Source organism: Spermophilus citellus (genome assembly GCF_964194105.1).
Source record: "Spermophilus citellus genome assembly, chromosome: 11".
In the NCBI taxonomy this organism is placed as follows: domain Eukaryota; kingdom Metazoa; phylum Chordata; class Mammalia; order Rodentia; family Sciuridae; genus Spermophilus; species Spermophilus citellus.
In genome coordinates, this window is record NC_138192.1 from 107,309,861 (window position 1) to 107,332,123 (window position 22,263).

The window sequence follows — 22,263 nt, forward strand, 5'->3', positions numbered from 1 at the left end:
CCTTTGCATTTTCCAATCAAGTTGTCACTTATGGTCTAGAGGCAGCAGTTTCAGGGAAGCTCCCAGAGGGTGGAAGGCAGGGTTAGGGTATAGTGGGCTGGGAGTGACTGAGGAGAGGTGATGTGGAGACAGTAAGTACCCATTGAGGAGGTTTGGGGGAGAAGAAAAGAGCTGGAAGACATTGGAATTAAGGCAGTGCTTTTTAGTGATAGAGGAACAAGCTGATCAACTGAGAGATGGGTGGTAAGCGTGAGAGGTGGAAGACACAGAAGAGAGAGGAGGTGATCTACAGAGCAGGATTGGGTGGAGACTGAGGGAGTGAGGTGGGAGTGCAAGGATAGAGTGCAGCTCTAACCAGGAGAGGCAGCTCTTCTGGACTGGAACGGAGGTGTTAGGGTGTGTGCAGGGGGAGAGGGTTTGCAGAGGAGGGAAGGGAATCGAGGACATGCAACTCTGAAGATCTTCTTGGAGATAGCATTGTCTGCCGCAGGCTCATGATGGCACAGAGGGTGGTTGGGGCTTGAGGAAAATGATCAAGGTTTAACAGCTGAGGTGAACGGGCAAGGAAGCTCAACAAGGTCAAGTTAAAGAATTTATGAGCACCTTTCATTAAAGATCACATGTCAGGTATTTAGTCCTTGTGGGTGTCTTCCTGATGATGTTGGTTAAATTTAGTTTTTCTTCTGATTTGTAATCTCTGGGCTCCATCACTGCAGTATTTTGAATGGAAAAGGAAGAGCACAGTGGAGAGGTTCAGTCGGCGAGGCAGCATAGGAAGAAAAGTGGAGGCAGAGCTCTTTGCACACTGCAGAATAACTTGGGTGGTTAAGCATCAGGCTCTAGCCTGGGTAAGGAAGAGCTGAGGTCTGCAGGAGGCTTTTGGACTGGGAGAAAATGGAGGTTTCTGAAGGGATGAGTCAGTGCAGTGGGAGGGAGGCCAGGATCTCCTCTCTGCAGAGTCCTGAGCCTTCTGAGTGCAGCATGAGTACAAAACGGGTATGACCTGGAGCAGGGGAACTGTTTAGAGCATGAGATGTGTTGGGGGCGGGGGTTCTAGTTTTAATGACCTTTAATGGCTGAGAATAATATACAAATCAGATACGTATTAGAATACACTTGAAAATTTAAAAAAATGTTGAAAGCAGACATGGAGGAACCAAAAGAGCTTCTGAGGAAAGAGATCTCCTTTCTAGCCTAGGGTAATGGTTGCCACATTGCATGCAGCAGTTTTAAATTATCAGAGGAGGAAAAAGGGAAAAGTCTTGTGGTAAGTACCTGGCTCGGTGTGTGAAGGAAGGAATGAGAGCATAAAAATGTCACTATCAACTAATCCAGGCGGTGGATGCAGAATGTGGATGTGGATTCTCACCAGCACTGGAAGGCCAGCTCATGAGGCCTGCCCTGCAGGGAGTTTCAGTTGGGAGAGCTTCTCTGAGCCCCTGCTCTCACAGATTGCACAGGGAGGCTTTGGCCTGCTGAGGCATCTCATGGTGGTGCTGTTTTATTCATTTGTTCAGCAAATGTTGAGTGAGCATCTGCTACATGCCTGTGATTCTGGTAGGTGCTAATGTTGCTGGGACTAAGACAAATGAGATCTCTGCTTCCCAACATGAGAGGTTCATTCTGGGGCAGGAAGCAGACAGTGACCCAGTACATAAAAAGTATGTGGAAGAAATTGTAACAGGGCTGTGTGATGGAGGGGTTGACTATGGGGATGCCCAATGTGATGGTGAGGAAGCAGCAGGCTGATCTGAGGAGGAACCTTGAACTGAGGTGTGATTGTTAAAGAGGAGTCACCTGTGATACCAAGGGAGGGTTTCACAGCATGAGGGGGACATGGAATGTTCAAGAGGGTTGGAGGCTGCTGTGACTTGAGTGGAGGGGGGATAGTGGGGAATGATAAGCTCAGAGAGAAGGCCACATAGCCAGGTCACATAGGACTGTGGTCCATGGTGAGGGGTTTGGGTGATTTGGGTGGGAATCCATGGAAGGCTTGGAAGTGGAGTGGTTAGGTCTACATTTCACTTAGCCCAGAAAGTTCTGGTTGTGGCCTTAGGAGACTTTTAGATACATTGCTCTCAGGATACTCTCTTTAATTTTTTTTTTTTTTTTGTCTAGAACAACCAATGTTTCTAGTTACAGAGGATTTTTAGATAAAATTTTGCCAATGATACCTTCCTAAATGTTGACCACATCTCATTGACTTTTTTCTTTCTTTTTTTTGGTACCAGGGATTGAACCTATGGATGCTTAATCATTATGCCACATCCCCAGCCCTTTTTAAAATATTTTATTTAGAAACATAGTCTCACTAAATTGCTTAGGGCCTTGCTAAATTGCTGTAGCTGAATTTATGATCCTCCAGCCTCAGCTTTCTGAGCTGCTGGGAATACAGGCATGCACTATAGCGCCCCCTTTTAATGGACCTCGGGTGAACAATTTTTAATGTTCCTCAGTCCTTAGAGGTCCAATGGGTCTGAGGATGGTCTGCTAGGTCTCTGTTGCCTACTATTATATTTGCTGATGTCTTCAACAAATTTTTTTTTGGGAAAAAAAAACAACAAATAAGAGCTACACAGTGTTTGAGGGCACAGGTTCTGGAGTCTAACAGAGCTGCGTTTGAATCTGAGGTCTGCCATTTACTTAGCTATACGATTTTGGGCAAATTTCCAAACTTCTTCCAATCTTTTTTTCCTCCTCCTCCTCCTTTTCTACCACCACCACCATCACTGGCACCCATGCCAGAAAATTCACACCTTTAAAGTATATTTATAGAATTGTGCAATTATCATTGTGGTATAATTCTAGATCATTTTCTTCACCCCCAAAGAATGCCTGCACCTAGTAGAAACCACTCCATTCCCTTCTCCCAAGCCTCTAGCAACCTCTAATTTGTCTCCTTCTCTACGGATTTGCCTATTCTGGACATTTCATATAAATGAACCCATACTATGTATGGCCTTTTGTGACTATTCTCTGTTATGTAGCATAATGTTTTCAAGGTTCCTCCATGTTGTAGCTGGATAATACCCATGATATGGGCATATTTTTAACTTTTTAAGCTTTATTTTGCTTCTTAATTGTAGATTGTCATAAGGATTAAATGCAATGATGTGTGGGTACTTTTGCATGGTTCTTAATTGGAAGAGTGTGTTCAATATTTGTATTTATAATTCATTATTATTACCACAGCAAGATAGTCACTGGACTTGGTATTGGGGAACTGAGCATCGAAGAACAGTTGTTGGATGTATAAAGTTTATCATCTAGTGAGTAAAGCCCAAGTCTTATATAAAGGCCTGCTGGTTTTCTCTTTGGTTTCAGTCAATATATTTTTTTTTCCTCTGACTTTAGTAAATGAGGTGGGGGTGGGTGTACCATGTGATCTTTTCCCTCTTGAATGCAAACTGAAGAAAACATTGGAGATGATTTGGCAGGCCCTTGGTTGATGTGCATCCAAGGGAGTGAGCATTTTTTTTTCAGACACCATTTTTTCATTGAGTTGAAAATATTTGTGATAACATTTTTACTTCTGTTGTCCCACAGCAGCTTGCCAGACATTCGTTAAAAATTTAAAAACATGGCAAGAGGTGGTTAATGAATATTTCATTATTTAAATCTCCAGGCCATCTGATTGGCTCTGAGATAACTGCCCAGGTCCCCAGCATGCTCTCCTATTTATTTGAAGTGAAATAAGTCCTCTGATCTCTGCTTGGTCAGAGAAGGAAGTGAAATAAATCCCTGCACCTCTGACTTCTGCCAGGTCAGAGAAGGAAGAATTCTCAGAGTGCCCCAAGTGTAAAACCTCCTATGTTAAAAAGACAGCAGTGTGTTCCTATGATAACGTTGCTCCAGTGAGAGAAAGTTGGGGGTTCTTATCAGCCTCTCTTGTACATTGACTTTCACAGCGTTCAGGGAGAACCATGTACAAATTCAAGAGCAAGTGGCTGTAACCTACAACTGGGGAGTGGGCCTGAAATTCGGAGAGTAAGGTATTTACTTTGGTAAGAACCAAAGGCTAAGTGGAAAAAAAAACTTATATTGGACCAGAGGGGGAAATGCTAAAAGTTGTCCTGGACCAGCAGATATCTCAAGAAAGAAGATTGGATGTCATATTCCCAGTTACATGAGTGCACCAGCCTCAGTGCTGGCCTTCTCCCATTCAAAGACCATCACACTGATTCACAGTGACATTTCTTTTCCCTCAGCATGGTGTTTGAGGTACACAGTGATGAGGGTCAGTGCCCAGGCATGGCGGGGGCTGGGTTCAGATGATCGTGGTGATCTCAGTGTCTCTGCATGGTCAGGGGTACCCTAAATGAAGAGTCGAGTAAGAAATAAAGGTAGGATAAAAATCTTGATGTGATACATCCAGTAAGGTAGTTCTGGATATAGAAAAAGATTTAGGAATAAGAGGTGTTTAAGATGAACATCTAGAAAATGCTGATTTTCAGAAACAATTGCATGCAGTAATTTGCTCATTAAAAGTTGTTCTCCATGTTTCTTCTTATAAACCAAATGTCAGTCACAGGCTAGGCCTCCTGCGGGGCTGTCTGCCTGGAGCCTCCTTCACCATAGCTGTTGTGTCACGGCTTTGGATTATCAGTTTAGTAGGTGAGCGGGATATCACTCTACTGATGCACATCTGTTCCTGTTAACTGAGGAAAAATGAAATAATTTTGGTCAGTTTTTAATAATATGAATAAAATGCAGAAATCTTTAAGGTGGACTATTGTTATAGGCTGAACTGTATCTCCCCCCGCCCCCTAGATTAATACGATAAAATCTTAAACCACAGTATCTTAAAAGGTAACTGTGCAAACACCCAAAGGATGAGGTCTTTAAAGAGGTCATTAAGGTAAAATGAAGTCTTTAGTGTGGACCAAAATTCAATGACTGGTGTCCTTAGACACCAGGAAGAGGACATTTGGACATGTGCACAGAGAAGAGGTCATGTGAAGACATAGTGAGAAGGTGCCCATCTGGAAGCCGAGGAGAGGGCCTCAGCATGAAACCAGCCCTGCTGACGCTCGATTGATGGCAGACTTCTCAGGAGGTGAGAAAATACATTTCTGTGGTTGAAGCCACTAGTCATGGAGCTTTGTTATGGAACCCTTAGCAAACAAGCCCATCATTCTCGTCCACTGCAGTGAGACATTCATTCAGCGTTACGTGCTGCTCTTTAATGGGTAAATCTGTTTGTCTCTCTTAACGGATCACCCTACTGTCATTTCCTAGTGCTGCTTTGAGAGAGTGTGTTCTCTTGCATTTAGATACTTTAGGAAGGTTGGAACTATTTTGGTATTTTGAAAAAAGTTTCTGCCATAATAAGGAATCTTAAGAGCCAAAGAGCCCCAGAGTCACTATAAATATTGATTGCCACTGTGCCATACGACATACGGTAGTTATTCTGAGCTTTCTACTCCTGGTAGAAATGAATTGCTCTGGGGTTTTCTTTCCTGAAGATATCTTTTCCTGCTTAATTATGAGCATTTTGAGTATAGAGTCCCAGGTAGCTCTTATTTTTGCCACATAATCTCTGATCAGGTGAGTACCTATCAGGTCTTACCTCAGCATTTTGGGTTGATAAGCTAACCTGATATTGAATACTTTAGATATTATCATTATCATTTGCTCTTGATAACTCATCTTTGTGTTGGTAGAACAGATCCAGAAACCTCTTGAAAAAATTTAAAATAAGATAAATATTGTTTAATTTTTAGTAGGCTCTAATTCTATTTAAGATGTGTATCCCTCTCTTCTTCCAGAAATGGTTTGAGAATGACTTTCACAATTAAGCATAATAATAACAAGGGCATTAAAAAGTAAGACCATTGGTATTTATGTGTGATTCATGATTTCCACAGATGGACAGGCTCTACTGTAGCTCTCTGGTGGTGAAGTGCAGGGATGTCACCCTCTGTCTGTAAGAAGACGCTTTCTTACACCTTCTTGCTATTGGCAAAAATAATTTCGGGTAAATGGACTCAGAAAGATCAAACACCAGGCTAGGGAAATCAGGAGGGCCACAGGAGCTAGATTTAGATTTTCTAGGTTCCAGGAGATGAGAAAATTGTGAATGCCCAGAAGAGAAGAGCCAGACTACAGTCATTAGCACCCAGGAGAAAAAATATGGCCAGTAAGAATTTCTGGTAGAATCAAAAGGACCTAATTTTTAGTGGGATCACATTTAACTGTTTTGTCTAGGTTATAAAAGATGACCTAGAGCATCAATAGACTATTTATTTTTTGTGTATGTGTGTACTGGGGATTGAACTCAGGTACACTTGACCACTGAGCCACATCCCCAACCCTATTTTGTATTTTATTTTGAGACAGGGTCTCACTGAGTTGCTTAGCATCTTGTTGCTGATGCTGACTTTGAATTTGTGTTCCTCCTGACTCAGCTTCCTGAGCTACTGGGATTACAGGTGTGCCTCACTGTGCCCAGCTAAGAGACTATTTCTTTCTTACTTTTTTTTTTTTTTTAAAGAGAGAGTGAGAGAGAGGAGAGAGAGAGAGAGAGAGAGAGAGAGAGAGAGAGAGAGAGAGAGAGAGAGAGAGAGAGAATTTTTTTTAATATTTATTTTTTAGTTCTCGGCGGACACAACATCTTTGTTGGTATGAGGTGCTGAGGATCAAACCCGGGCCGCATGCATGCCAGGCGAGCGCGCTACCGCTTGAGCCACATCCCCAGCCCAAGAGACTATTTCTTGACTGATGCATAAAAGGAGACCCTTTATAGGTGTTCACTCCCATGCAGAATGTAGGCAAATAAAACTTGAACTTGGTTCATTCTTCAGAGTACTGCTTGGTATTTTGAAGACTAAATAATGCATAAAAATTCTAACAGAAATTAATCATGACAAAAAAAGTGAAAAGCACAGAGGATTAGATGTGACTAGGCATTTGAAATGAGTTAATTACTGTAGAATTTAGATTTTACTTTTCTGACAACTAAATGAGAAAGGCAACATATTAGGTTGTATAATTTTCATTATCTGATTAAAAAAAAGTTTGTCTATCCACAGATATAAATGTTTCCCTATCAAGGAGGAGTTTATCCCTTTGGATATAGTAGGACACTCAGTAGCATAATGGTTAATATGTACAGCCATGGTTTTGCAAATGACCAGAAATAATACTTAAATGGATTTCTCATATTGACTCTGTATTAGCCAAGTACATAAAGTTCTTTCTATGCTCAGTGGTTGATCAATAGATTTCCATTGATGGAAGTCTTTAATGAACCATTCTTAGTACTTTTATTTCACAAATATTTAATTAGTGCCTGTGAAGTGCCAGGCTTTGTCAGAGGCACCAGAGACAAGTCTTCCTCTTATGAAGCTCACAGAGCCGCTGGGAGGAAAGACAAGTCCACAGGTAGTTAATGAAAATCCAAGGAGTACAATGGATGGGGAAAATACAGGATGCTTCTACTTCACATAGGAGGGACACCTGACTCAGGGTAGGGGTGGGAGTGGATAGGGAGCTAACAGTTTATGGAATACATGTTTCAACTCAGACCTAAATCTTGTTTAAGAGTTGCCAAGATAGCTGGACCTGGTAGCACATACTGTAATCTCAGCTACTGGGGAGGCTGAGGTAGGAGGATCACAATCTTAGGTTGGCTTGGGCAACTTAGTGAGACTCTGTTTCAAAAATAAAATAAAAATAGGGCTGGGGATGTGGCTCAAGTGGTAGTGTGCTCACCTGGCATGCGCGGGGCCCTGGGTTCGATCCTCAGCACCACATAAAAATAAAATAAAGATGTTGTGTCCACCAAAAACTAAAAAATAAATATTAAAAAAAATTCTCTCTCTCTCAAAAAAAAAAAAAAATAAATAAATAAATAAAATAAAAATGGCTAGGGATGTAGCCTAGTGGTAGAGTGCCCCTAGCTTCAATCTCCAGTACTGCCAACAGCAGAAAAAGAGAAAAAGAGTTTTGAAGGGAAAGAGAAGCAAGAGACCTCCGGCATGCAGTGAGGAAGAAAAAAAAAAAAAAAAAAGAAGAAGAAGGCTTAGAGAAATGTCAAAACTTCACCTACTAGGTGACAGAGCAGGGATCAGAACCCAGCATTGTTCACCATCAAAACCTGGAGAGCTGAAATAGTACCTTAGTCCATTTGTGCTTCTGTAACAAAATACCACAGACCACATAGCTTACAAACAATCAAAGTTTACTCTGCAGGGTTCTGGAGGTTGGAAAGTCAAAGATTGAGGTCTGGCGAGGAATGTCTGCTTCCGTTGTTGCTGCATCCTCACAGGGAAGAAGCGCAAGGTGTCCCTCACATAATAGGAGAGATGGGAGACCCAGGAAGCTCTCTGAAGCGTCTTTTGTGAGGGCATTAATCTCATTCAGGAGGCTAAAGCCTTTAGGACCTAAGCACTGTCCAGAGGCCCCACCTCTTAATACTGTATCACCTTGGGGTCTAAGTTCCAACCTGAGTTTTAGAGGTACACATACATTTAAACCATAGCAGATATTTTTTCAGTGATACAGAAATCTGATGTTGCGTTTGAAAACCTCTATCAAAGGAGAAACTTGGAGAAATAAAAAAAGTTTATATTTTTTTTGTCTTTTATCACTTGCTTTATTCTTACTAATTCTATTCCTTGAATAAATCTAGCTTCAAATCATAATTTATTAAATTTTCCTCTTGATTCAGTATAGATTTATATAAAGTTAGGGCTTGACATTAGATGAAATGGCTCATTAAGATTCTTGGCGGTGTTCTGTTTCCAGTAAGAATTGTTTTGATGATTCATAGACTAGAATCATCGTGGAGAGTCATTTCCCCTACTCTTTTAAAATTAATTGTAAATTACAGTCCCCAATATTAGAGTCCTAACTGTGGTTCATTATGATTTATTTTAAAAGTGCTCTTCTTAAAATGTCAGTTAGTATTAATTTATTAGGCACTGACCTGGTATTTGGCCCTAAGAAGATGCTTTGCTCTTCAGAGCTATTCAGACAATGTTAAAGGGCTTCCTTACGTGACTCCTAGCACTTGCCCACCGACTCTCCTTTTCTTCTGCTTTTTGCACTGTGCTGGGTTATGGGGAAACAAGAATTAGAGGTAGTCCTTTTAAGAAACCCATAAATTAGGGTGGGATCAAGAAGGGATACACAGAGGAGAGGATGGTTGAGCTGAGTATTTAGGCTGAGGAATTCAAGCACGACTAATTTAATATTTTTGGATGTGATGAAGGACAATAACTCATTTTCACAGATGAGTCAGTGTTTAATATGCAGTGTTTGCTAGATCTATACAGGAGATGGACTGTTGACATGGGGTAGCTATTTTGCATCTTTTTTTTTTCCCTCTCACTAGTACCTCTGCTTGATAAACTTTAACAGCTAGAGATTTTATAAGCCGCAGAAATGAAGTACTGATATTTCAGCTGAAGTTAGGAATATCTATGTGCCTTTATTCCTTTAGAAGGTTAATTTACTCTCATCCTTATAAGATCATTCATTAATGTATACATGAGTGAATGTAAACATTTGGTGACAGCAGTACCTTCAGAAGGAAGTCATATTTCTACTTTTTCATCCATCTTTAACGCCTGGATTCTTTGTGTGCTTTTGATTTGGTGAGCTGTGAAAAATGAGCAAACTGCAAGAAACTATTAGAAATTCTTTCTCACAAAGACAGTTTGAGGCAAGGTTTCCAGGTCTGTGGATTAAAGGCAGCAAACTGTACCTGCACGTGGCATTGTGAATGAAATGCTCATACTGCATTTTCCTTGCTGTGAATTTGTATCTCTCCTTAAGATATGCTGTTTGGAAGAATTTTTTTTATGAATAAAATATTGCATTGCATGACTTGTTTGAAATTTTATCTTAGCTGTTCATTAAGCAGGGATTTCTTCTTTCTTCCTTTAAGGCTCAGGATGTAAAGCTTGCTTAATGCTGGGTTGTAGTGATCAGTGTGGAACATCTCATACTCAGGTGTCACATGTTGTACCCATTGTCATATAGCCAAGCCATATAGAAAGTCAAAAGAAACCAGTATTTTTGCCTGTTTCTTTGAAGGCTATTTCCTGGTAAGTAATAATTAAATTTCATGGCTCTTAGAGTACAAAAAGAACACAAATCTTTAGATATTATTTAACATGTGTGTGGCACGGATGTGCAAGCACACTCATGAAGAATGGGTGCTCAAATGTGGCTTTTAGGAAGAAAAAAAGCCTTTTATGTTGGTAAGATTTAACTCTACCTCAGCAGGGGATGATAGATGATCTGGAATAAAAAAATGTATTTCTTAGTTTAATTTAACAACTCTGTAAGCAATGTTTTCCTTAGAACAGCATAGATGCCATCTTCTCTCCTTTGTACATAATCCAGAGGGCAGACTCGTCCTTGCTCTGCTCTTGGCATCAAGGGAAGTCCAGGAGGCTAAGGGTGTGTGTCTTTGAGCTGAGTCTCCTGCCATCTGCTTCCGCCTGGGAGGGGAGTCCATGGTTAACAGCGGGATGCTTTCCTGCCACCTTCCCCTTCCCCTGTTGACCTCTCTGTCATCAGTCATCTCTGGTAAGGGCTTGGAATGTACCAACCCCACACTTTTTTTCTTAAGTAGAAGATGTAGTTTTTTTCACTATTGAAGAAAACATGATTCAACTTGTCCTTTGTGAGTTGGATTTAATCTCAGATTTTTTCCTGCTTTGGTGTTCTTCTAAGTTTTAAAGTCAAGATATAAATTTCCTCTGGAAGGTCTTGCTTTTTGTATGAAAAGGGGCTGTTAGGTGGGAAGGGCTGTTAGGCTGCCCTTTTAACGACTTGGCTAAGTGTGTAATTTTTGAATCTTCACTTGGAAGTTGGATGGGTTTATAATGGCTGCTGAATTGATGAAAAGAGCTTTAATTAGGACACCCCAGTGGAAAAAAAAAATTACTTGCGTACTTGTTTCCTGTTTCCAAGAACAACTTGTGGCTTTAAAAAAAAATATGGATTTCCTTTCTATCATGAAACATCGGGGTTAGATAAATCTATACGGGCCATGCAGGCTGCTCTGCAGTTGATTCTGCTGTCCCTTCTTATTCCCACTGAGAAGTCTTCTGGTGTATTTCAGAACACATTGAAGCCTGATGTAACTGATTTTTAGACTATGGGGACTGCCAGCAAGCCCTTTTTCTTTGTCTTTCTGTAATTTTTTTTTTTGTCCTTTGTTCCCAGTTTTTGTACTTAAAAGCCACACACTCATGGACACTGAATACTAGTCTACTTTAGGCACTTAACCACATCTTTTGGAAATTGGTTCCTGAGATTGCTATTGTCCCAAAGAAAATAGCCAAAATTCTGTTCATATATGTTCACCTAGAATACAAAATAAGAATGCAGGCTATTTTCCAAGAAGAAAAGATTAGAAAGTTTTAAAAAAAGATTTTTTTTTTCTAATACTTGAAAAATACTATATTTCAAACATGTAAGAAGCTATTTATAGTTTCTCCCTGCCAGTGTTCAGTACTAGTGAACAGCGGGAGATTTTTGTAGTCTGAAAAATGGTATTTTGAAGTCCTTGAGAATTTTCTGTAAGGTGAAAGCCATCTCCAGTTGAATTCTGCCAGATTTTTGCTGCCTTAATGTTTTTCAGATGAACTGAATTTAATGCAGCTCATTAAAAGAACAGTTGATAACTAACCATCAGTTAGAAGACCCAATGTGTTAAATATATGATAAATTGCATGGAAATGTGATAAGATATATCGCATTTTGGTGAACTGAAACACAGTAACTTAAATATGATTTTAGTTTCTTCTTCAAACAAAACATTAGGCTATTGCAAAAATCACATTCAGTGCTAGAAATTAATCTGTACCTGACCTGATCAATTGGGAAAAATAGTATACAAAACACACTAACTTCCTTTGTCTTAGTTTGGGTAGTGATGATGTTGCATAGAAAAATAATGTAGAAAACATAGTATGAATTGTCATACTTTTGTATTTATTGTTTATTATTCTTTACACATCTGCTATCCAACTCTGATTGGAAAGTCTCCTTTGTGCATGCACACACCAGCTTTTATGTATTAGGGTATGCTGTTTAACTGGGCTATTTGGCTATTGTCTTTGTTCCAAACAAGTCACTCTTTGATGACTTTATATAAAAGCATTTCATTAATAACTGTAGTGATTTTCTCCTATGTTACTTACGAACCAGCAGAAACTTTCCTTCCGTGTTTAGGCATTTAAAAGGCTTTTTTATTTTCTTTTTTCTTAATTTTGTAATTATAACATGCTGTTTATTGAAATCTTTCATATATAATACAAATATTGGTGGTAAAAATCAGTAGTTTCCATTGATTTTGAAGAACAGTAGAAAAGAGGTCAAGCACTCATAAATAGCATGTTTTGGTGGTTATAACTTGAACCCTTTTCAGTTTCAAATGAACTTCAGGCTCAAAGGGTTGCATTACTCATCCTTCTCATTCATGGTATGCTGTGCTATTGGTATGGGCAAGCCCTCAATATTTTTAAATGTTTTCCTTCTTGTCTATCTCTAGACCCTTCTTATTTTCCCTGCCCACATCCTAATAAGGTAACTATCCTAATGCATTTTACATGATCTTTTTATTTATATGTGATCTTATAAAAATCGATATCATAATTCTGTGAGCATAAGTTGTTTTTCATATAAATGGTGTTATGCTATATAGACCTCTGCTCAACACAGTATTTTAAGACCTTTGACTGTTAACTGTGTGTATCATTTCCATTATGTCTAATTTGTGGCAGAGTATTTTACAGAGTGTATCCAACACTTTTTCATTCTCCTGGGGCAGAAATCTAGATTCCTGTTGGCTCTCTATGATCACAAGCCATATTATAATGTATATGTATGAGTCAGTATAAATGCAGCCCATGTGCTGTGTAAGAATGTCTCTGATGCATATAGTTAAGAGCAGGATTACTGGCATACACTTAATTTGATGATGTACTACAGGATTGTCCTCTAGAAAGTCTGCACTGGTCTGTTCTTCAGCAAAACATGTTGCTCAGTAGAGTGTTTGAATTCCACATTCACTTGTGGGATGGACCAAGTGATTTATTTTTTTAGACATAGTTATTCTAGGTATGTTGAGAGGCTAATTGATTATTTTTATTGGATAATGATTTCAGAAATATAAGATTCAGCCTTATGTATTGAAGCAGCATCTCCTTTAGTGTAAATTAGCTCCTGTGAGATTGTATTGATTTGTTCAGGTCATGATGATCTTTTGGAGAGTAAGATTTTGCTCTTCTTGGCACTATGTTGTCTGGTACTGTCATGGTGTTAATTTGAAAAGTTAGAATAATTAAAAAAGAGAAGCATATTCACTTTTTCCATTTTATAGGATTGGATTTATATTTACTTAAAGTTGTGTGTCATTCCATGTGCCAAAAGAGCCCCCTCCCAATACATGTGGAACAAGAATATGAATTTGAGTGACTGATTTCTTACAGTGGATAGGTTAAGAAGGCACCAGTCTGAAAATTAGATGAGAAGGGATATGAGGTAAGAAAAAGAAGAGGAAAGAAAGAACACATCACCCACCAGCACCTAAAACTCTGCTGAACATACGTAGAGGCTCGGTCAGAATTTGTGCAGTAAGTGCTTTGGTAGTATGGTGTGGTGGACAGTATTCTTTAGATTTGTAGCAAAATATTTTGATTTGCATTTTTATTCTGGTGCTTAGGGAAATCATGAGACCATGCTGAGCTTCTGTTTATTAAACTATAAACCAAGACTGGTGGGAGGGCTAACTGAGAAACAGCATGAGAAAAGGACCTGCATACATAATAGGCACTTAACAGGTGTTCTGTTCCTTTGGCAACTTTCCATTCCCTGACCAGCAATCAATTTGTTTTGCAAGTATTCCATCAAAAGTTGATTCTGGTCTTGGCCTTTTTGATAGTTGGTAAATGGTTTATAAGTAGTCTTTTATTTCCTGTTTTGCTACTCATGGAAGCACTTGATTGAAAATATTTAAAAACCATTCAAAATGATCATGGCTTCGTTTACAATTGTATATGCTGTGACTATGTAAATTTTGACCTATTTTTTTCCATCACCTAAAAACACATGAAGGACTATTTTTAGAGATATAATCTGAAGCCTCATTTAGTCAGGGTCACTGGGATGAATTGTTTCACATTAAATGGGTTTTTCGGGTAACTAAAATTTATGCCTTAACATGCTAAACTTTTTAAGATTACTTTAAAATCTGTTAAATTCTTTCTTGTTTTTTGGGCAGAATATATTAGCTACAATTTTACTTTTTTTTTTCTATACAAAGTTATTGTTTTGCCTGCTTGACCAGCAACAGAATAGGGTTTTAATCACTTTTGGTGCCAGTAAAATTGTTGTTTCAGCTTAGGTTTTATTAATTTGTTCCATTTTAATATGTTAGAGCAAGAATAATAAATAACCAAATTTTTAGCATTTTATGTAAGTCAAGGGTTATTAACCTTGAATAAAGATTTGAGGTCTCTCTGTCCAAGTGTAAGAGATGCCCCATCTTTAAAATAGGGATCTTGGGGTTTGATAAATGTTTTTGCTTTGTGCATTTGATGCTGGCCATGTTCCACCTGCTTAAGGAATCTAATATAAATTAAACAAGGGGTTTAATTTTAAATTTTATAGCAGAATAACTCCGGTAGCTACTGATTTGACATGGGCTTTGTAATCATAGCGCTTGCATTGAATCCCGTCATTTGCAGGTGAAGACTCTAAAGTTAGTAATAAATTCTTTTTTTTTTTTTTTTTTTTGGTACCATATTAAACTCAGGAACACTTGACCACTGAACCACTGAACCACATCCCCAGCCGTATTTTGTATTTTATTTAGAGACAGGGTCTCATTGAATTGCTTAGCACCTCGCTATTGCTGAGGCTGGCTTTGAACTCACGGATCCTCCTGCCTTAGCTTCCTGGGACGCTGGGATTACAGCTGTGCCTGCTGTGCCCAGCAGTTACAGACTGTTTTGTTCAAGGTCATCCTGAGATGTGTTGAGTCCTGGAACCCAGAACTCTATAGACCTGCAGCTCGAAGCTCTTGTCATTCTCCTTTCAGACTAGGGAGTATGGCCAATAGGGCACTTATGTATGTGGGCTACAGATTATGTACATGGAATTGTTAAACTGTGCACTCAAGTAATTCAGAGTATTTAAGTAGTAAAGATGGAGTAGAAAGTAGAATGAATGTGTCAGACTTTGGATGAGGATTCTGGGACTGAGAATGTGGGTTTGGAGGTTAAATGTGAGACTGAATTCCTATACAATTTCCTGTCCCAACTTTGGTAGAGCCAGCTGGCTTCCAGTGACAGGGGGACTATCAAGCCTACCAGTTATCAGATTTGCAAGCGGATATGTATATTCCATCTCAAGTTTATAACAATGATGGTTTAGATCTGGTTTTCACCTCCAAAATTATCAGTGAGAGGATAAAAAAATTCAGCTTAGACTAAATTAGCAGGATTTGGAATTCAGGCAAAAATAATAGAATTTCTGAGCATTCCAGGGCGTGCTGTGGTGTCTAAAGTTCCTTATGTGAACTAACTCTTTTATCCTCCCAAGAACCCAGGGGACAGTTCCTATTATTATCTTCCCTGTTTACATCTGATGAAACCAAGGCTTGGAGGAGTTAAGGCTTCCCATAAGTTTACATAGAGTGTAGCCCTGGGATTTGATGAACATTCTGACTCTTTAAAAAGGCAGCCATCTAGCTGTGAGTGCACAGGAAATGTGGCTCTTTAACCAGCACTTTCCAGAGAGAGAGAGAGAGAGAGAGAGAGAGAGAGAGAGAGAGAGAGAGATAGATTAATATCATGGGGGCAACATGGATTCTACAATGAATTCAATATCAATTCATTGATATTCCTTGGAAGGTCCAGCCTTTCTTCAGGGTGTGTCGACACTTTATAAAATGAATCATCATGTTAAGAAGGGTTAGAGTTTAAGTTTAGAGATCTCATACAAAAAGAAACAATTTCTTTTCCCTTAAATTAAATTTTGCTTCTCAGAGGTCACCAGGTGCCAAGGACTTTCTTACCCAAACCCCTAGGCAAGCTGTTTGTTTTTCTCTCACCAATAAAAGCTAGTCTTTTTCTACATAGTTATTTTTTGCCATATTTGAACTAATTTTATAGAGGACAGGGTTTATGCAAAGGGATTCTTGAACCTGTGGGGTGGTGTGAGAAACAAAGTGAGAGCACTCCAGGAGTGCAAATAGTGGTGAGTAAAATGTGAGAGGTGATGGTCTTTGTCTCCATTCCTGACCTCAGACCTCAGGGGGTAGCTGGTGTTTTGCTCAGCAGAGAATTTCCAATTAGGAGCCTTTCCTCAGGGCTGCACTACCTACTCACAGTACCAGCTCTCACATACCATCCTATTCCTAGGTTCTCTGGCTTTTTACACTTCCAGACATTTCCTCACTTATAGCTTGAAGTCTGTATTTGCATGTTCAGGTCAACAGATGACAGTCAACTGCATTTTACCTTCTAGAACTGCAGATTCAGTCTTTTTGTTTGGTTTGGATATGTGTTTTCTGAAGGATAAAACTATATGCTTTATCACCATTTGTTAAAAAAATAATTTATTTCATGTTCACAAAACAGTCTGTTTCTTAAACAGGGGTATAGTTACATCCTTTAGTTTTATCTAAGTGGAATGAGAAAAATCTAGTTTTCCAGTTAATTATACTTGTATTTTGACATTGAACAGTGGGCATTTGTCAAAATTAATGGTTGTATAAACTGAGAAGTATAAATGAAAAAGAGTGAGAAGGCTGAAATCAATTTTCTAAAATACAAAAGTGATCATAAGATCTAAAAGACATTGTGGGATTGGATTTTATCTTATCTTGGAATAAAAAAAGATTCACATCTATTTTAAGGGCTCTTGAACTTTCAACATTCATGGTGGATATTGGGCTATTTTTTTTTCTATAAGAAAGTGTATTTAAAGTTTTGACAGTTAATAAAATCATGGCATTTTGCATAAGTTGCAGTGAGATCCTTGCATGGTAGGATTTAGCGTATGGATTTTCCTAATTTGCTTCATTCAAAAAGGAAACTTTTATGAATGAAATTTTGTCTGAATGTCCAGTGCTGAGTATTTTCAAGTCATAGTTTTTTGTTTGTATTCAGTCTCTCTGATGTAAAAAAAAATGCAAATATGATTTTTAAGTTCCTACGTGTCTTTAAACTTGGCAGGAATGCTCTTTCTTCCCAGTGGACTTTATTCTCACCCTTATATGTATGAGCTGGGTGCAGATTATGATTTTAGAACACAACTCTGCATTCCAGTGACCCTCATGCAGACTGCTTGGGTTTCCTTTATTTCTAATATCTTTACCTTTGAGGTAAGTGTATTATGGGTTGGTGTTGGGGAGAGATAAAGAGGTGGCTTTCCTCCTTTTAAAAAATTTCCTTGTTCACCTTAGCCTACTAATAGGCCTTAGAAATGCAAAGGGCTTAGTTAAACCTACTCTGTCTTTCAGATATCAATGCAGTGAATTGTTAGCATGCATCAAGCACCCACCAAGTTCTAGGTGTTGAAGTAGAAAATAAAAATAAAATTATTTTTGAATAACAAAAACCTTGTTTTATTTCTGAAAAAGTCAACAATAACATAAAACTTGAAACAGGGTACCTAAGTAGCTCTATGGATAGATAATTCTTTCAATGTTTCTTTTTGAGATCACCAGCAAAGGTTAGTCTTACTGATTTCCATCCAAACGTGGGGGCTCATTAAAATAGCATTTTGACTTGATGGAGCAATGTCTCTCCCATTATTTGTTCATCCTTGATATTGAAACTGCAGACCTGCTGTTACTGAAGCATCCTGTAAGAAGCAGCTCATGGCAGATGTTTGGATGAGTTTTCTTTTTCTTTTTTTTTTATTGGTTGTTCACAACATTACAAAGCTCTTGACATATCATATTTCATACATTAGAATCAAGTGGGTTATGAACTCCTATTTTTACCCCAAATACAGATTGCAGAATCACATCGGTTGCACATCACATTTTTACATACTGCCATATTAGTGACTGTTGTATTCTGCTACCTTTCCTAACCTCTACTATCCCCCTTCCCCTCCCCTCCCATCTTCTCTCTCTATCCCATCTACTGTAATTCATTTCCCTCCATGTTTGTTATCCCATTCCCCCCATAACCTCTTATATGTAATTTTGTATAACAATGAGGGGCTCCCTCCATTTCCATGTGATTTCCCTTTTTTTCTCCCTTTCCCTCCCACCTCATGACTCTGTTTAATGTTAATCTTTTCTTCCTGCTCTTCCTCCCTGTTCTGTTCTTAGTTGCTCTCATTATATCAAAGAAGACATTTGGTATTTGTTTTTTAGGGATTGGCTAGCTTCACTAAGCATAATCTGCTCTAGTGCCATCCATTTCCCTGCAAATTCCGTGATTTTGTCATTTTTTAGTGCTGCGTAATACTCCATGGTGTATTCATGCCACATTTTTTTTTATCCATTCATCTATTGAAGGGCATCTGGATTGATTCCACAGTCTAGCAATTGTGAATTGTGCTGCTATGAACATCGATGTGGCAGTATCCCTGTAGTGTGCTCTTTTAAGGTCTTCAGGAAATAGTCCGAGAAGGGCAATAGCTGGGTCAAATGGTGGTTCCATTCCCAGCTTTCCCAGGAATCTCCATACTGCTTTCCAAATTGGCCGCACCCGTTTGCAGTCCCACCAGCAGTGTACAAGAGTACCCTTTTCCCCACATCCTCGCCAGCACTCATTGTTGTTTGACTTCATCATGGCTGCCAATCTTACTGGGGTAAGGTGGTATCTTAGGGTGGTTTTGATTTGCATTTCCTTGACTGCTAGAGATGGTGAGCATTTTTTCATGTACTTGTTGATTGATTGTATGTCCTCCTCTGTGAAGTGTTTGTTCATGTCCTTGGCCCATTTGTTGATTGGGTTATTTGTTTTCTTATTGTCTAATTTTTTGAGTTCTTTGTATACTCTGGATTTTAGGGCTCTATCTGAAGTGTGAGGAGTAAAAATTTGTTCCCAGGATGTAGGCTCCCTATTTACCTCTCTTATTGTTTATCTTGCTGAGAAAAAACTTTTCAGTTTAAGAAAGTCCCATTTGTTGATTCTTGTTATTATCTCTTGTGCTATGGGTGTCCTATTAAGGAATTTTGAGCCCGACCCCACAATCTGTAGATCGGAGCCTACTTTTTCTTCTATCAGACGGAGAGTCTCTGATTTGATATCTAGCTCCTTGATCCACTTTGAGTTGACTTTTGTGCATGGCGAGAGAAAGGGATTCAGTTTCATTTTGTTGCATATGGATTTCCAGTTTTCCCAGCACCATTTGTTGAAGATGCTATCCTTTCTCCATTGCATGTTTTTAGCTCCTTTATCAAATATAAGATAGTTGTAGCTTTGTGGATTAGTCTCTGTGTCCTCTATTCTGTACCATTGGTCCACCCGCCTGTTCTGGTACCAGTACCATGCTGTTTTTATTACTATTGCTCTGTAATATAGTTTGAAATCTGGTATCGCTATACCACCTGATTCACACTTCCTGCTTAGAATTGTTTTTGCTATTCTGGGTCTTTTATTTTTCCATATGAATTTCACGATTGCTTTATCTATTTCTACAAGAAATGCCATTGGGATTTTGATTGGCATTGCATTAAACCTCTAGAGAACTTTTGGTAATATCGCCATTTTGATGATGTTAGTTCTGCCTATCCATGAACAAGGTATATTTTTCCATCTTCTAAGATCCTCTTCTGTTTCTCTCTTTAGGGTTCTGTAGTTTTCATTGTATAGGTCTTTCACCTCTTTTGTTAGGTTGATTCCCAAGTATTTTATTTTTTTTGAGGATATTGTGAATAGAGTGTTTTTCCTCATTTCCGTTGCAGAAGTTTTGTCGCTGATATACAGAAATGCCTTTGATTTATGTGTGTTGATTTTATATCCTGCCACTTTGCTGAATTCATTTATTAGTTCTAGTAGTTTTTTTGTAGACCTTTTTGGGTCTTCTAGGTATAGAATCATGTCATCCGCAAATAGTGATAATTTAAGTTCTTCTTTTCCTATTTTTATGCCTTTAATTTCTTTCGTCTGTCTAATTGCTCTGGCCAGCGTTTTGAGAACTATATTGAATAGAAGTGGTGATAGGGGGCATCCCTGTCTTGTTCCAGATTTTAGAGGGAATGCCTTCAATTTTTCTCCATTCAGAATGATGCTAGCCTGAGGCTTAGCATTGATAGCTTTTACAATGTCGAGGTAAGTTCCTGTTATCCCTAGTTTTTCTAATGTTTTGAACATAAAGGGATGCTGTACTTTGTCAAATGCTTTTTCTGCGTCTATCGAGATGATCATATGGTTCTTATCTTTAAGTCTATTGATGTGGTGAATAACATTTATTGATTTCCGTATATTGAACCAGCCTTGCATCCCAGGGATGAATCCTACTTGATCATGGTGCACAATTTTTTTGATGTGCCTTTGTATCCGATTCGCCAGAATTTTATTGAGGATTTTTGCATCTAGGTTCATCAGAGATATTGGTTTGTAGTTTTCTTTCTTTGAGGTGTCTTTGTCTGGTTTCGGAATCAGGGTGATGTTGGCCTCATAGAATGAATTTGGCAGAGCTCCCTCTTTTTCTATTTCCTGAAATAACTTGAAAAGTATTGGTATTAATTCTTCTTTAAAGGTTTTGTAAAACTCTGCTGTATACCCATCTGGTCCTGGGCTTTTCTTGGTTGGAAGTCTTTTGATTGCTTCTTCTATTTCATCTATTGATATTGGTCTGTTTAAGTTGTGAGTATCCTCCTGACTCAGTCTGGGCAAATCATATGACTTAAGGAATTTATCGATGTCTTCACTATCTTCTATTTTATTGGAATATAGGTTTTCAAAATAATTTCTAATTGTCTTCTGTATTTCTGAAACGTCTGTTGTAATATTGCCTTTTTCATCCCGTATGTTAGTAATTTGAGTTCTCTCTCTTCTTCTCTTCGTTAGCATGGCTAGGGGTCTGTCGATCTTATTTATTTTTTCAAAGAACCAACTTTTTGTTTTGTTAATTTTTTCAATAGTTTCTTTTGTTTCAATTTCATTGATTTCTGCTCTGATTTTAATTAATTCTTGCCTTCTGCTACATTTGCTGTTGTTTTGCTCTTCCTTTTCTAGGGCTTTGAGATGAAGTGTGAGCTCATTTATTTGTTGGTTTTTCCTTTTTTTGAGGAATGACCTCCAGGCGATGAATTTCCCTCTTAAAACTGCTTTCATTGTGTCCCATAGATTCCGATATGTTGTGTCTGTATTTTCATTTATCTCTAAGAATTTTTTGATTTCCTCCTTTATGTCTTCTGTAACCCATTGATCATTCAGTAACGTATTGTTCATTGTCCATGTGATGTGGGAGTTTTCCTTCCTTCTTTTATCATTGATTTCCAGTTTCATTCCATTATGATCTGATAAAGTGCATGGTATTATCTCTACCCCTTTATATTTACTGAGGGTTGCCCTATGGCATAATATATGATCTATTTTTGAGAAGGTTCCATGTGCTGCTGAGAAAAAAAGTATATCCACTTGATGATGGTTGATATATTCTATATATGTCAGTTAAGTCTAGGTTATTGATTGTGATATTGAGGTCAATAGTTTCTTTATTCAACTTTTGTTTGGTGTATCTGTCCAATGGTGAGAGAGGTGTGTTGAAGTCACCCATGATTATTGTGTTGTGGTCTATTTGATTCTTGAACTTGAGGAGAGTTTGTTTTATGAACGTCGCAGCGCCATTATTTGGTGCATAAATATTGATAATTGTTATGTCTTGTTGGTGAATGGTTCCTTTTAACAGTATATAATGTCCTTCCTTATCCCTTTGATTAACTTAGTCTTGAAGTCAATTTTATTTGATATGAGGATGGCCACCCCTGCTTGCTTACGAGGACCGTGTGCGTGGTATATTTTTTCCCAACCTTTTACCTTGAGCCTGTGTATGTCTTTTCCAATCAGATGTGTCTCCTGGAGGCAGCATATTGTTGGATTTGTTTTTTTTAATCCATGTTACCAGCCTATGTCGCTTTATTGGAGAGTTTAAGCCATTAACATTTAGAGTTACTATTGATATATGGTTTGTACTTCCTGCCATGTTTGATTATTTATCTATTTTTTTTTCTAATTTAGTTTGTTTCTCCATGATTAGCTTTCCCCCCGTCCTCTGTCTTTACCGAGGCACTTCCCGCTGATGGTTTTGGTTATTGTTTTTCATTTC

General features: G+C 38.5%; 1 protein-coding gene across 4 annotated transcripts in view; it reads left to right on the plus strand.

Annotated features, from left to right (window-relative positions):
• The window catches only part of ADAM23 (ADAM metallopeptidase domain 23), a 184,692-nt gene that overhangs the window by 38,028 nt on the left and 124,401 nt on the right, over positions 1–22,263 (plus strand). The window lies entirely within an intron of this gene.